Source organism: Protopterus annectens, chromosome 8.part0 (assembly GCF_019279795.1).
Source record: "Protopterus annectens isolate FY-2018-M chromosome 8.part0, PAN1.0, whole genome shotgun sequence".
NCBI lineage: Eukaryota > Metazoa > Chordata > Ceratodontiformes > Protopteridae > Protopterus > Protopterus annectens.
Window position 1 is genome coordinate 951,812,053 of NC_056741.1, and position 17,257 is coordinate 951,829,309.

General features: G+C 41.4%; 1 protein-coding gene across 1 annotated transcript in view; it reads left to right on the plus strand.

The window, feature by feature from the left end:
- The window catches only part of LSR (lipolysis stimulated lipoprotein receptor), a 734,631-nt gene that overhangs the window by 507,717 nt on the left and 209,657 nt on the right, over nucleotides 1-17,257 (plus strand). The gene's annotated exons all lie outside the window — the stretch shown is intronic.

Sequence of the window (17,257 nt, forward strand, 5' to 3'; positions counted from 1 at the left end):
TACCCACCTGCAGCATAGAGCCTGCCAAGCTTGTAATGCTGCTACATTGCATTTAGCCACTAACTGAACAGTCTTTGCATAACTGGCTGACATTTCTGTCTGTCAACAATATTCCTGTCAGGGTATCTTTTCTGCAGTTTTGCAGGGCTTCCAGTTGTAACGGAGTCCTGGAATTATGGAAAAAAATGTAAAACTATAGAGAGCAGCAAATGTTGACAGTCACTGCTTATTTAATTTTTTTTTCCTCCTCCACCACCTCCATAACTTTGTGTTAACTCAAAGATTGCCATACCTTGAGTAGTGAATTCTCTGAAACACTGCGATTTAGGACTTGGAATGAGTAAGTCCCAATTTTGCACATTCCATCTCACTATTCCAGGGCTTACAGTTATGAATTTTGAAATTTAAAACTGTTGCCGGGTTGCAGCAGTAAATGGTTTTTTGATAGTCGCACACTGATGCCCGCTCCTTCCATCCATGAAAACATTCTTGATTTACTTGTTTGATAACAGTAAAGGTGTTCCCATCCCATACACAAGACTTTGTTCATATACTTTACACACACAAACTCTCATTCATTGTATAGCAAAGAACAGCTGACTTCTAAGAATGAATACAGTATGTAAAAGACTTAAAGGAGAACAGTGTTTTCACTTTCACATTCCCTCTTCCTGTCCAATAATCCCCATTTTTCCATCCTGGTCATAACACTATTTCTGACTGTTTTCCACACTTACCCCGTTTCTGCAACGTACAGTAACATTCTGCATGGGCTGCATGGAAAAGTCTTCATCTTGCGATTGGAAAACAGCTCCTGTTGTTGCCGTTGCTCACGTCACAGCTGCAGCTTTAAATTTTTTATTCTCGATTCCCTGCCCAGCTGCGGACATCACTGCTCCAAAACAGAAATGGAGCCACCCACAACATATCAGCAATCCTTAGGTTTGCATATAGCCCACGTGGTATGAAGTTTACTAATGGAACATCCTTTTCAGCATCTGCTGAAGAGGGGTTTTTTTTCAGTCTGACCTCATAACTTTTGCAGGACTGAACGGCATTTGTTTCCAGTGACCTGTATTTAAAATAAAAACAGCAGCATTTGTGCAGGTGTTAGTGCCTTGTATTTTATTAATTTCTCTTTCTTCTATTCCGATCGCTGTTGCAATTGTATCATACACGTGCATAGGGCAGCAGTGTTTGTGTGTTACTGAAGAGGGTTGATAGGTGAAAGGGTGCTGTTTTCATTTCAGAGCTTGTGCATACATTGGAAAACTGCTTGAAGGGTCGTTGGGGGAAAATTTTCATTTCGGTGTCAATTGAGTGCACACATGGGCAAACTTTTGCAGGTGTCTTTGGTGAAACGTTTCATTTTGGTATCATTTCACTTCATACATGGAAAAACTACTGGGAGGGTCATTGGGGAAGTGGTAATTCTTATGTTATTTGAATGGTTGTGCTTCTCTGGGAAGACTACTGGGAAGGTCCTTGGGAGGTAAGTTTTCATTTTGGTGTTTGTGCATATATTGACATACCAATGAAGGGATTGTTTGAGGAAATTATGCATTTTGATGTCAGTGAAGTGATTGTGCATACATAGACAAACTGCTAAAGGAGTCATGGGGGAAGGTTTAATTTTGGTGTCAACTGAGTGTGTATACATGGGCAAAGTGCAGGGGGGGGTCGTTGGAGCAAATGTTTCATTTTTGTGTCAATTGAATGATTGCGCATGCATGGGCTAACTGCTGGCAGGGTTGTTAAATGTTTTTTGGTCTCTGTGAAGTGCTTGTGCATACATGAATAAACTACTGGAAGGCTAATTGGGAGGAAAGGGTTAATTTTGGTGTCATTTGAGTGGCTGTGCATCCCTCAAAAAAATACTGGAAGGGTTGTTGAAGGAAAGGTTTCATTTTGCTGTTTGTACACACATGAACATATCATTGAAGGGATCACTGGGGGAAACATTTCATTTTGATGTCCGTGAAGTGCTTGTGCATACATGGAAAAAGTACAAAGAGGAACTTTGGTGAAATTATTCATTTTATTGTTATGAAGTGCTTTTGCATATATGGAGAAACTGGTTAAGCGCAGTTGAGGTCATGGTTTCATTTTGGACTTTGTACCTACATGAACATACCACTGACTGGTTCACAGGAGAAATTATTCATTTTGATGTAGGTGAAGTACTTTTGGATAAATGGACAAACTACTGAAGGAGTCATTTGGATGAAACGTTTCATTTTTTTGGTGCATATGCATATTTGGACAAACTACTAGAGGGTATTGGGGAAATGTTTCATTTTAGTGTCATTTTAGTGGTGGTGTAGGGCTATATTACATCAGCGAACACTGATTTATCGACACTTTAAAAGCCAAACCTTAATCTCTAAGACACGGAACAGGGATTTTTTTCCCAGGGAAAAAATCGCTGTTCCACAACAGACACACTAAAGTGGGGGGCTTCACCCCCCTACTTAAATATCCCAACTCTGAGATTGCACCATAGTGGAGGAAATGGCAAAGTCCCAAAAACAGCTCAGAGATTTTTTTCCCTGGGGAAAAAAATCTCTGTTCTGTGTCTTCGGGATTTCAAGATTTCACTTTTAAAGGGTTGATAAATCAGTGTTCGCTGATTTAATATAAACCTGTGGTGTATATGTGAGCAAACAGTTGATGAGGCCATTGGGGTTATTTATTCATTTTGTTGTCATTGAAGTGCTTTTTCTTACATGGTCAAACAGCTGAATGGGTCATTGGAGTAAATATTTTATGTTGGTGTCAGTTATGTGCTTTTGCATACACACACAAACTACTGAATGGGTAAACCTTTTTTTTTTTTTTTTTTTTGTTACTGAACTGCTTTTGCATATGTGGCCAAAGTACTGACTTGGGTCATTTGGGGGAACTACTGGAGGTCAGATTGGTGTATGAGTTGCAAGCCCTTATGGCTTGTCCACCTTTTTTGATATTTCATGAGGACAGGGTGTCCTTGCGTACTAATCCTTTTATGCCCAAGGTGGTTAATGAGTTGTCACTTAATCAATCTATTAATTTGCCTACTTTTTTCCCCTCTCTGCAGTCTGACAGTGCGAGGATGCTGCATACCTTAGACATGCATAGACAGATCACATTTTATTTCAATAAGACTAAAGCTGTCAGAAAAGTCTTATCAGTTGTTTCCTTTCATTCTGGGACTTTGGGATTGGCTGTTTCCAAGCAAACTATTTCTACTTGTATTTCAAAGGCTATTTCTTTTTATTATACTTTTCATGGTGAGAGCCTTCCTTCTGTAAAGGCTCATTTTACTAGAGCTGTGGCTTCTGCTGCTGCTTTTTTCAAGGGTTCAGACACTTAATTCTATTCTTGAAGCAGCTACCTGGACTTCTGTGCATACCTTTACCAAACATTACAAGTTGGATGGTATCTCTAGAGCTGGTTCTGCTAATGCCATTCTTCATGGCTTCTTAGAAGGCTCTACTGCTGCTTCCTCCTCCCAAGTTTCTTCTTGAGCTTTGGCACTCTTCCATATTGTAATGAATACTACAGCGGTGAATGTATGGAAATAGTACAGTTGTGTAAAATCTTACCATAAAGGTAGATATCCTTGCCTTCATCGCTGCAGTATTCACTCCCTCCTTCTATCCCCCTAGTCTTTTTTTTCCCTTCCTGGATGTGCTGGTGTGGTTTGGTTTTCCTTGGGCTGCTGTTCCTACTGGGACAATCAGTTCTGAGGATGGTATGCCTGAACGTCACCTTTATGCCCTGTGCTACATGAAGTCTGTGTAGGTGACGTTCAGCGTACCTTAAAGCAATGGTAGACTTTGGTAGACTGGCTGGACTATGGGCTTCACGGCAGGGAATCCCATGTGTAATAAGTACTGCAGTGGTGAAGGCAAGGACATCTACCATTATGATAAGATTTTACACAACTCTGCTACAGCACAAGAGTATACTAGCCCTGAAAATCAGTATTTCAGTAGAGGAGCTTGAATATTTTGAGTCAAGTATAAATTAGATTCTGATACACTAAGCATTCAGTTAATGTAATAAAATACGATTTTATTTGTATGTCTGTCTGTCTATCTATCTTGTGTTGACAGGGTTAGTCCCAGTAGGCTAGACCCCTCTCTTCAGGGGGAGACCCAAAGTAGTGGGAATACTGCTTCTACTAGGAGAAATTCAGCAGGACTTCAGGGAACTACTCCTTTTGGGTAGGTACCATGAGATCTTTTACATCTGCCTGTGCTGCTACCAAGTCAAGCAGATGAGGCCGTGGTTTAACATCTCACCCAAAGAATGACACAATCAGAAGTGTAGGCAATCCCTTATGCTGTATTGCAGTGTCAGTAATCCAACTACCGGGTGTGGAAGTAGAACACACACAGCCTTCTGTACCATAGGCAGGTGTGCTACATGTTGCAGTATTGATGTTGGGTCAATGTCCTGGTCTAAATTTAAATTTGTGATATTAGGAAAAGCCTCAATAGGTAAAATTGTTTTCCACAACTGTTTTTACTGTGTAACACAGTCTGCAAGATCTTTTTGGAATAGTTTAGTGCAGTTAATTACCAAAACGACAACTTTCATTGTGAAGGCAAAATTCTTTGCATCAATCTGAATGAATTTTGTGGCCTTAAGACTGAGGCTGGCTTAAAAAAAAAATGGCAGCGCCATTTGTGACTGCGGCTGTGTCGGCTCATTCTAGAGGTATGCATATCATGTCTTCTTTACACAGAAAACTCAAAAAAAATAGTTTCTGCACTTCCAGTTGAAGGTACAATTACAGTAGACAGAAGTTACTAGAAAATAAACAGGTTTCATCTATTTGTTGCTGGCTGGATGCCTTGAAGTCTGCTGAGTATCTGTGTCTGACTACTTGGATGGAGCTACAATATCTGGGTATTTATTTTAACTCTTCACACTCTAAAGTGCCTGAAACTGGTAGAACAAGTTTCTGGAATAAGCTGGACAAGGGGAAAAAAAAAGAGATGTCAGAGAACAAGGAAAAGAGAATGGAAATCGGGTAATGATGTAAAGTTAAAAGCAAACCCCTACAGGCCTGTACTGTCAACTATACTGCTAACTAATCTGAGATCACTGGATAGTAAGATGGACTACTTGTGACTGGAACTTTCCAACAAGGACAAGATGAGAAATACTTGTTTATTTTTGAGTACTGAGATGTGGCTGCATGACAAGATAATTGATAGTGCAGTAAACTTGGAGAATTTTACGCTGTTTCGTGCAGACAGAAAACATGCACTGTATGGAAAGGCCAGAGGAGGTGGATTCTGCATCTATGTTAACAAAAGATGGTGCAGCAACTGTGAAATCATACTGTCACACTGCTCGGAGAACATAAGAGTTTCTGTCCATTAAATGTAGACCACTTTACTTGCCAAGGGAGCTGAATGGGATCAGTGTAACAGTGGTGTGTATATCCCACCTAGTGCTAATACCACCGAGACTCTAAATAAGCTATGCAATCACATGGGTGAGCTGCATAGCAGATATCATGACTTTGTACACATGGCAGCTGGTGACTTTAATAAAGCAGATCTGAAAGAAGTGCTCCCACTCTATCATCAGTATGTGGACATTCCTACAAGGAGGGATAATATCCTGGACAAAGGTGTACATAAACTTAAAGAATGCTTACAAGACAATGCAACTCCCACAAATGGGAAACTGACCATTGTACCATCTTGCTTTCGCCATTTTTTAAATCTGCACTGGTTAGAGAAACCCACAAAGAAACAAATCAGTGTATGGCTCGAGGGTGCTATGGAGGCCCTCCAAGACTGCTTTGAAAGAACCAACTGGGATATACGTTCAAGGAGGCAACCACAGTGAATCAACATCTGAACAGTGATTAACACAGTGAGGTAGTGATGGCATACATTTCAAACTGTGTTGATATGGGGTAACAAATACCAAGAATATCACTATTAGAACTAACCAGAAGCCATGGCTCACCCCTAAGGTATATGAGCTTCTGAAGGAGAGCAAAACTCTGCTTACAGTGCTAAGGACAAAGCAGCCCTAAATGTAGCAGGAGAGGTAGTCTGGGGGAGGTATAAAAGGCTAAAAGGGAGTATGGTATGACGGAAAGGTGCAGACCCACTTTGAAGACATGAAGGATGCAAGGAGACTATGGCAAGGCAATACAGTACACTGACTACACAATCAAGTCACCACATTATGAAGACAGCATAGAGTACATGGACAGTTTGAACATCATCTTTGGTAGATTTGAGGAAAAAACAAGTTGGCACTAAAGCTACCCACTGATTAGAAGGATGCAGTACTCTGCTTCAGCACAGAGGAGGCAAGAAGAGAGCTAAGTAGAGTGAACCCCAGGAAGGCTGCTGGCCCAGACAATATACTGGGCAAGGTGTTAAAAGGCTGTGCTGATCAACTGTACACAGTGCTCCTGGAAATATTTAACACCTTGCTTGCCATTGCAAAAGTGCCTTTGTGCTACAAGGAAACTAACATCATCCCACTACCTATGAAAACCATTCCCTCCAGCCCTAACGACTACAGACCAGTTGCTCTGACATCCACTGTTATGAAATTTTTTGAGCAGTTGATCATAAAGCATCTTTCATCATGCCTACCTCCTGATTTGACCCTCTGCAGTTTGCGTACAGAGCTAACCGGTCCATGACTGATGCCATGTCAGTAGCACTACACATCTCCCTTGAGCATTTAGAGGGCAGAGACAATCATGTGAGGATGCTGTTCATAGACTTCAGCTCTGCATTTAATATGGTGTGGTACCAATGCAGCTGATAGAAAAACTGGCACAACTGTATCTTGGACTTCCTGATTAATAGACCACAAAGGCTGTGTTCGGGTAAGAATACATCAAAGTGCATCATGATCAACACCGGGGTTCCATAGGGGTGTGTTCTCAACCCACTGTTGTTCACTATCCTGACCCATGACCGCTATGTGAGGCACAAGTCCAGCCATATCAAGTTTGCTGATGACACCACACTTGTGGGGCTCATCACAAAGGAGTATGAAAGGGAGTACAGAGAGGAGGTGGCATCTCTGATCAGTTGGTACGAGAGGAACGACCTTGACCTGAATGTAAGCAAGACCTAAGAGATTATCCTTGACTTCAGGAAAAGAACAAACCATTCGGTGCTCAGGATCAATGGTGAGAGTGTGGAGAGGGTTAAGAGTATGAAATTCCTGGGTGTACACACACCAGAAGATCCCTTGTGGTTGGGGAAACACCAATCAGCTGGTCAAGAAAGCGCACCAGTCCCTCCACTTTTAAGAAGGCTGAAAAAAAGCTAAGCTTCCTCCTCATATTCTCACCACCTTCTACAGAGTTGCAATAGAGAGCATCCTCGCTTGCAATGTCACAGTGTGGTTTGGAAGTTGCACAGTTACAGAAAGGAAGGCCCTACAAAGAGTGGTGAGAGTTGCAGTGAAGGTAACCGGTTCCAGTCTTCCATTCATACAACTACTTTATTCTGCAAGAAGCATCCAAAAGGCCACCAAAATAATTCAGGATGACACGCATCCTGCGTATGGACTGTTTAAGCATCTGGTATCAGGCAGGAGATATCACAGCATCTGCTGCAGGGCTACAAGATTCAATAACTGTTTCTACCCTACAATGGTTAGACTTCTGAACTCTGGCACAAGTCCCAGGGATTTGGACGTTTGTCAGTCTTTATTTACTTGTGTAATATATACTTAGATATAGTCCAAGTAAGTACAATATTTATTTATTATATCCATAGTTAATATTATTTAACCCACTCAAGTGCAATATTAGACAATTAACATAGGAATTGTTCAATCTGTAGTGTGTTTTGTATTATTTTAAATAGTGCAGTTAATTTAACTTGGGGGAGGATATTCTTTTCGTACAAGTGTTGGTAAATGTCTCTGCTCTTTCTTGCATATATTGGGAGTATTGTATTTTAGTTTATTTCTCTACTTGTATGTGTTGTTTCACTTTCCTTTGTAATCTCAAAAAATGAGCAGATGCACAAAATTTTGTTTAGGCTACAAGTGTGTAGTTCTAAATGACAAAGTTTACTTTGACTTTGAAAATTACTGAATCTCAACATTTCTATAGGTTGGAGTTTTTAAGCTTGTATCTTTCAGACCATATGAACATCATTTTCAAAATGAACCTTATGGATTCAAGCCATGATGTTACAAATTAAAACTATGAATTTCTGTCCTAGTGTTGTACCTTTCCTTGATAGTTCTAAGGGATTTGCTCAATTACTAGCATATTTAAATCTCTGTGCTTTAATTACTAGCATATTTAAATCTCTGTGCTTTTCTTTTTCATTCACTATCAGAGAAACATTGAGCTTTTTAATGAATTTGTCATCCTCTTACATAACACCAGTATTATTGTTAATAACTATATATTAATAGCTGATCAATATCCATTGCTTTCTGTCACTGTTGCAGTCATTACACTTGGGTTATCCTGCTGGCAGGCTACCCACAGTCGGCCTGAATTCCAAAGTCTTGGTCCGGCGTCTGTTGTGGTCGCCTCTTCCCTGACGTCAGTGCGCCAGGGGTATACAAGATGCAGCCGATGCCATTTTCTCCAGCCTTTTTTTTGCCGTGCAGTGCCCGAAGCAAAAGCAGTTCACAAGTGCTGATCAGCCGACTCTTGAGATTTTCGAAATCGAATTTCAGATCCGAAGTCTTCAATAAAGCTAAGTACCCCGTTGGGGAAACTTTTTTCTTGCTCCAGACCGATGTATTTCTTGTGGGAAGCAAATACCTCATAAGGATTTTTATTCTTACTGTATTCCTTGCCTAGGCCCTGACCACGACATTGCTAGTTGTCGGTTTTGTGCTAGATTTAACCAACGCACTATTAAGCGTTGGTATGATTTTGCATTTCATTACTTTGGCTGAAGGTTTAATTATATAATGCCGTCGAAACAGCCGATGACCGGACTTCATAAAAAGCGCAAGGAAAAAGAAAAGGACAGGCATCCGAGGTCCAAAACCGACAACAAAGCCTCCGCAAGGCCAGTCGCCGGTTATCAGTGAGGCACTTTCGCAGCCCCTGACACCCGCTACCTCAGAGCCACAGGCCGCTTCCGACTCCCACATGGAGACAACTAGGCCTCTGGATACTCAAGGTATTGGACCTTCGGAAACTATTCCCTCAGATGGGTCTGGAGCTGCTGAGCAGGCATTAGCTTCTGAGGGTGTTTTCAGACCAATACAGTTATACATCAAGCCAACTTCAGCTTCCAAGGCAAAGACCAAAACAGCTTTAAAGACAAAGAAACAAGTACAGCATTCTCCTGGACAGACTTCCATGCCTAAGAAACAGATGCTCAAAATGGCCGAAGACCTAATTACTTTGATCAGGGTTTCCCATCCCCCTCCTGATAAGAGGCCTAGGCAAGACACTGAATATGATTCTTCTGATCAGGTTTCAATTTCTTCTGATTCCTCTTCAGAACAGCGATACTCTCTTCCTCCCTATGAGGATTCTGATGCTGAAGAATTTATCCCTTCAGCCTCTCCTCCTGAGGACTATTCTTTTGGGGAAACCCTGCATACCACGAGGGAGCATTTTCACTGGGAGAGCCAAGGTTACTCAGAATCTAAGAAAAGGCTCGAGATTTTCTTTTACTTCCTCAGCACATACCTTTTGCTATTCCACCTGTACTAGACATTGTAGATGATGTATTTTCAGAGTCCAGCCTGTCTCCTGACTCTTTACCCCCTGCACCCGTTAAGCCAGACAGGTACTACAGGGTTCCAGATTCTCATAAATTTCTATATAAAAACCCTGCTGCTGACCCAGAAACTATATCTTAGGGTCTCAAAGGAGTCAAGGCTTCCACTGCAAAAAATCCTGTTCCCTCTGCTAGGGATTCTAGAGTACTGGACAGATGGGGGGAAAAAGTTTACACTTCTGCTACCTTGGCTGTAAGGGCTTTAAATTGTCAGTTTCATATGCTTAAATATCAGCAATACTTAATGTCACTGTTAAAACAGAAAATGTTGATAAATTCTGAATGTGCTGAAAACAAGGAAATGCAGAATTTATTGCATGCAGCTGAACAAGTGGGAAAGCATACTTTGCAATGTGGTTTTGATTCACTGGAGGCCTCTTGCAGGGCTGCTGTTACAGGCTCTGTCATTCGAAGGCATGCTTGGTTAAAGGAACAGAATCTGCCTGATCATGTTAAAGCAAAATTATTGGATGCTCCATTAGAGCATGATACTTTGTTTGGTGCTAAGGCAGAAGAGGTGTTAAAGAAAATGGAGGATAAAGCGAAATCTGTGCAGACAGTAAAGGATTTCTTACAGGTTCGGCCACCTAGATTTAGCAGGAACTGGCCTTCTAAGAATTGGTCCTTTCCTGTGTCAGACAGGCCACAGAGACAGATACAGATGCCCTAGAGGCAGATCTCAGCCCTAAGGCTCATACAGGCCTAAACAATGGGGTGCTCCTACCTCCAAAAGCGGAGAAGACAAGTCACAGCCATGTAGGAAACAGTCCCAATGATTTTCCACTGCCAATGGTGAGCACTTATCTTTTGGCAGCACCCTTAGGGGGAAAGCTAGCACTTTTTTCGCAAAATTGGCACATGATCACCCAGGACAAATGGGTCTTGAATATAGTTTCTCAGGGCTATAGGTTCCACTTTGACACTCTTCCAAAGACAAAAGGTATGCCAGACCTGCCACATAATCAATGGACAGAGGCACAAAAGCAAATCTCATCTCTCTTGGACATGAGGGCTATTCAGCCAGTACCACAGCAAGAGCAGGGACAAGGATTTTACTCAAGACTTTTCTTGGTACCCTGAAAGGACAAAGCTTGGAGACCTATACTGGATCTGTCTATTCTAAACACTTTTCTGGACGTTCCAAAATTCAAAATGTTGACACTACAGCAGCTTCTGCCCATGCTGGGCAAGAAGGCTTGACTAGTAACTTTGGACCTCAAAGAAGCATACCTGCATGTCCCAATCAGACAAACGTGCAGAAGATACCTTAGATTCATAGCTGGCTCAATGCACTACCAATTCTCTGCCCTGCCCTTTGGCTTATCTACTGCGCCCAGGGTCTTCACAAAATGCCTGGCACCAGTAATTGCATTTTGCAGACAAAGAGGAATTCAAATATATCCCTACTTGGACGACTGCATTATTCAAGTAGAGAGCAAAGACATTCTACTGAAGCATCTGGCGTTTGTAAAAAGATTATTAATTTGCCTAGGGTACATAGTAAACAAAAAGAAATCAAAACTAGTACCCTCTCAAGAGATAATATTCCTGGGGGCAAGCTTAAATACAACTGCCCAGATGCCTTTGTTTGTCTGGCGTGAGAGAAGCCAACTGACTTCTTACTTCGAAAAGATGGCAAGAAAGACCCAGTTACCTGCAAGAAAAATTCTGCAGGCTTTGGGCTTCATTGCATCCTGCATTCTGCTAATTCCATATGCAAGACTGCATATGAGGAAGCTACAATGGTTCCTAAAAAGTGTTTGGACTCAACATTGCCACAGCCTGGAAACATTAATTACCCTCATTCCGTGCCTGCAACAGGAGTTTCGATGGTGGGCACTGGCCTGTCACCACAAGGGACAGACATTCACTTTACCCATAGCCAGGCAGACACTAACAGATGCATCAGATTATGCCTGGGGGGCCCATATGACAGGAAAATGTATTCAGGGCACGTGGCCCACAAGCCAAATGCATCTTCATATCAATCAAAAAGAGATGCTAGCCATACAGAATGCCCTGACAGCCTTCAAGGACCTACTCCTTCCAGGACAACTGTTGATAAAGACGGACAATACTACAGTCATGTGGTACATAAGCAAGGGGGCACGCATTCCTACCCCCTCTGCAGACAAGCCATGACCTTGTGGAACACAGCATTGACTTATCAAGTGCACCTGCAAGCACAATTCCTGCCAGGAAAGACAAATACTCTGGCAGACGAACTAAGCAGAAACCTCATGGACCCTCACGAGTGGAGTCTAAATCCACAAGTCTTCAGCATGATAACAAGGAAATGGGGATGCCCAGACATAGATCTATTTGCCTCCCCACACAACTGTCACCTACAGAGATTTTGCACAAGGACTTAACACAAACAAGCATGGAAGGTTGATGCTCTATCATTCAGCTGGAAAACCCTTACAGTATATGCCTTTCCTCCTCTGCCTCTCCTACCCAAGGTACTACTAAAGGTCAGACAAGAGAAGCCAAAAATGATGCTGATTGCTCCAGACTGGCCACGCCAGCACTGGTATCCAATCCTAAAGAGCTTGTCTCAAGGCCCAGCCTGGACCTTACCTCAAATTCCTCATCTACTGACCCAACAAAACAATCAGATCCTACACAGCCAACTCAGAACCTTAAATCTGGCTGCATGGCGGATAATATAACCACTCGAAGCACACTTCTCTCTAAAGCAGTTATGGATGTTATTTTGGAGGCTAGGAGGCCCAGCACCAGAAAATCTTATGCAGAAAAATGGAAAAGATTCTGTGCTTGGAACCAGGCACAAGGATTTGACATGCTTGTTCCAAATATTCCTTGGATTTTAAAATACCCAACTGAGATGCTGGACAAAGGCCTATCCTTCTCATCAGTTAAGATCCATGCCTCTGCCATTTCAGCTCATTACAATACGGAACCGCCTATTTTTTCACATCCACTGCTAAGGCAGTACCTCAGAGGGGCCAAAAACATAAGACCTCCAAGGTGAGCACCGATACCTACATGGGACCTCAATTTTGTTTTGTAAAAACTCACACTGCCTCCTTTTGAGCCAGCCAACACAGCCAAGATAAAATTCTTATGGAAAGCAGCTCTGCTCTTAGCAATTACTTACTTACTTACAGGCATTAATGGCTGTGGAACCTGTTATTATTTTCCATCCGGACAGGGTTTCTCTAAGGACGAACCCAACATTTATGCCCACGGTAGTGTCCACTGTGGCTCTTAATCAAACTATTCATTTGCCCACTTTTTATCCAAACCCACAGAATAAAGGGGAGAGACTTCTGCATTCTTTGGACATACACAGACAGCTACGCTTCTACTTGGACAAAACTAAAGCTTTCAGAAAGACTGAACAACTTCTAGTGGAATATGCTGCAGGATCACAAGGAAAAGCTATCTCAGAGCAGACTATTTCAAAATGGATAGGCCACTGCATTCGTTTCTGCTATTCACAACATGGCAAAACAGTGCATAAGGGCATTAGGCCACACTCAACCAGAGCAGAAGCCACTTCAGCAGCCTTCCTCAGAGGAGTACCAACCAAGGATATTTTGGAGGCTGCAACTTGGACTTCAGTGCACACGTTTACAAAGCACTACCACTTACCTCTTTATTCTAAATCCAGAGCAGGCTTTGCCACTGCAGTTCTGCAGGGCCTCATAGCCACTCCTAATTCTATTTAGACCCAGCCACCCAACCTCAGCTTTGGGATTCAACCCAAGTGTAATGACTGCAACAGTGAAACATGTTGAACATAGTACAGTTGTGTACCTACCATAAATGTAGATGTTCAAGTGTATTCACTGTTGCAGTCCAGGTTACCCACCATCCCCTTTTCTTTGCTGGGACTTATCTGTACTTTATTCTATACAACCTATGTGGTGTATTTGCTTGTAGATAAAGGTAATTTTTATGTCAGTGCATGCTTTTTTATAAGCATTATTTTTAGCCTACCCTTTTGGGGGCACCTGACATCTGGGGCTAGAAAAACTGAAGAAAATGGCATCGGCTGCATCTTTTATACCCCTGGCGCACTGACGTCAGGGAAGAGGTGACAGCAACCAATGCCGGACCAGGACTTTTGAATTCAGGCCGGCTGCGGGTAGCCTGCCAGCAGGATAACCCAAGTGTAATGACTGCAACAGTGAATACACTCGAACATCTACATTTATGGTAGGTACACAACTGTACTTTTCCTTGATTCATCTGATGGAGAAAAATAATTTATTACAAGGCAATGTGGTTTAAATAGCACCTTAGAACCTAAACTTTATCCCATGCTAAACCTGATGAGGATTACCACACTCAAGTTTACGGTTACTTTGTGCAACAGTGATATGTTTGATTTTGTATGTTTAGATGAATTATTCCCAAGGAAAAAAAAATGTTTTCCGTCACATTTATACAGTTCTGTTTCTCATTTCTTTTTTGATATCCATATGTCCAGTTAGTGCAGTCTCAAAAAAAAAAATGCAGATTTACTCAACAGCTAGTGGCAGACTGTTTAAAGTAATTAATATAAAATATTGTAATCCGCGGTGGTGGTGCTGCGGTAGCGTTGTCGCTCAGTCAGATGTTGTCCGGTTCGATTCTCAGCTAGAGTGTCCTCTGCGTGGCGACATGCGTGAATGGGCGTACCTTCATTGAAGGTTGAGCGTCAGGGCTGGTAACTCGGCACGTAAATATCAACTACCAATCATTAGCGGACCGGAGTTCCGCTGTGGCGACCCCTAACCGGGAAAATCCAAAAGACGCAACAGCATTGTCATAGTCAAAACTCTTGTATTAGCAGTTGTTGCTCCACAGCTGTTATCTACCCATTAATTGGCCACAATAGATAAATTACCTTCCCCACCTGTCTAAGGTACAATGACAACTCAGTGGCAGATCTATTAATAGAGTAGTAGGGTAATCCATATGGCCACCTGCTAAATTCTCTTGGTTATGTGGCAAGACTGTGTCTGGTTGCCCAGGCCCTACTGCACAAGAGTCTGTGAACCTAGAGGATTGCATATGGTATCGCCTTTTAGACATATTTACGAAAATGTCGTTGTAGGTTACTATATACTATGCTTAGTTTTATCCGGTGTTAAACTTTTGTAAGGAGGAAATGGTGAGCAAAGACATGTTCAGTCTGTTGAATTTTTGTAATTAAATCTGAAATTGCATTATGGAGATTCACTGTCAGATTTTTCTGATTTTAAAAACTGTTCAAAATTATTGGGCAATCTGTCTTAATATTTGTAATAGTTATACCTTTGTGGATAAGTATAATGCATGCAAAATTTTAAAAGCTTGTTATATTGTGAGTTTATGCTTGCTATCTTTATTATTTGATATAAAAATGATGAATGTGGTCTTCTGGATGTTAAACTTCAGAACCTTCAAATGACTTATCTCTGGTACATGGAGTTGCAGTTCAACTTGTGACTGTGTCCTCTATAGAGCAACTGTAATATAATTTTTGTTTGGCTAAATTTGGTTAGCACAAATAAGTAATGGCTTAAATGTGGAATGCATTCATTGTACATGTAGTCAGTGTTGCTTGATATTTGTATGCACTGTACTTTGTCATATGAAATATGCAATAACGGTTTTGTCTGCTTCATTATAAAATCAAATAGTGAGGATCTTAAAAAAAAATCCCAACATTTAATTCAAAACCAGTTAGCTTGCCTGGTGCTATGTTCCCTCAGCTTTTAAACTGTGGACCAAAAATAAAATTGCAAACACAAGTAACTTGCCCTCAAAAACAAAAAAATGCTGTGAAATTGTAGCAAGCAACTAGTACCGATACTGCATTCCTGCCCATACCTCTTAATTGTCCAGAATTTTGCAGAATGTCCAGTTCTGTTTCGTATTTTTGCTCAATAAGATTTTTGATTTTCTGGTAAATCATTGAGGATTTAGTTAGTATTCCCAAGCATTAGTTTCATACCACTTATTTTGGAAATGCATGCTTGCTGCAAAACCTGTTCTATTAACTTTTATGCGAATTAGAGTAACATTAAAAATTGTCCATGATTTTGGCACTTTGTCGTCGTCCCCCATTATCTTTGGCTTTGTCCAGATTACTTGTGCAAAAAAGTTGGTGTGTTCCTGCCTCCTGGTAGCTTGCTGTTATATGGTCTTCACACTGAAGACACAAGCTTTTCTACTCAAACTGTAGCAAGTAGTTGGCTGCATTTAAATTGCCATGCGTTTACTGTATTTGTTGTCAGTGAAGCACTATTGGTATTCAAAAACAAATGTTAGTACTGCACTGTCTCACCATCAGTACCTGACTGTTTCACTCCCTGACAGCTTGCAATATAGGACAGTCTCCTCCTTCACTCCACCTTAGTTGCAACTTTGATTTAAATTGCACAGTAGGGACCAAACTAGGTATAAACACTTACTGAAATTTGAGATCCTACAGTAATTTAAGTATCCAGGCACTAACATGAAAAGTTCACAGCAGTTGTTAAAACTAGGCACTGCCTTGGTAGGTCCGTGGGTAAGTAGGTATAAGGCATGTGGTCCAGGAAACCATTGAGTAGTCCAGTCCATCTTTTCAGTTGTCCTGGGACACACTCTGGTTAAGTGATTTGGTCAGGGTCACTTAGTAGTCTGCTGTGTGCCACATTAGTAATTAGGTGTGTGTGTGGACTAATGGACTAGCATTTCTGAATTGAATTACAAGATTGTAGAAAGAAGTGGATGAGATTAAGAGACATTCCATTGCAGTTGAGAAGGGCAGGTAGTCTTAGCAGCATTTGTACTAGGCTACTTTGCTTTGAAAAGACATAGAGCTGCATTTGAAAGATTACAGACAGCTTATTTAAGTTGGAATCATAAAGAAGCCATTCCAAATCTGGGAATCAGATAAGAGGAACCTTGGCTTCTGATAGTTCAGAGAGGTGGTGAGCTTATGTCACACATTTGGCTGTGTATGCAGAATGTTTACTTGGGCTTCATTTTGCTGTTTAGCAAATCTGGTCTTCCTCTAATGAGGTTCGAAATACAGCTTTAGGTAGTGCCAGAGTCCACTATCTTGTTAGTAGGAGCGATCTTAGTCCAACACTTTGACCATATGTCCTGAATGAGCCCTAAGAAGCAAAGCAGGCGGTCCAGTTTAAGGAAGTCTTATTGTCTCCATCTAACTTGGAATCTAATGCGCAGCCTTGTGGAATGTTGAAATGTTGCACCCTTCTGTTTGTATGACCAGATGGTATTTCGAGTAGTCCAAAAAGGAAGGCAAATTTTATTAAAAAAATATTTTTTGTATTGTCAGGCTGTATTCTGGTCATGGTACTGCATTGTGACATGGCAGAGTTTGGAGGTGATATGATGCAGAAAACAAAGGAGTGTCTAATTGGATGTTTGTAATGTTTTGAACAATGAGGGTAACAGTTGCTTGGTCCCTGGTCCAGGTGTGGTTTACTTTGCTGAACAATTTAGTATATGCAAAACCAGACAATTAGTATCCTTATTAAAATTACACTAAACTAGATGCAAAT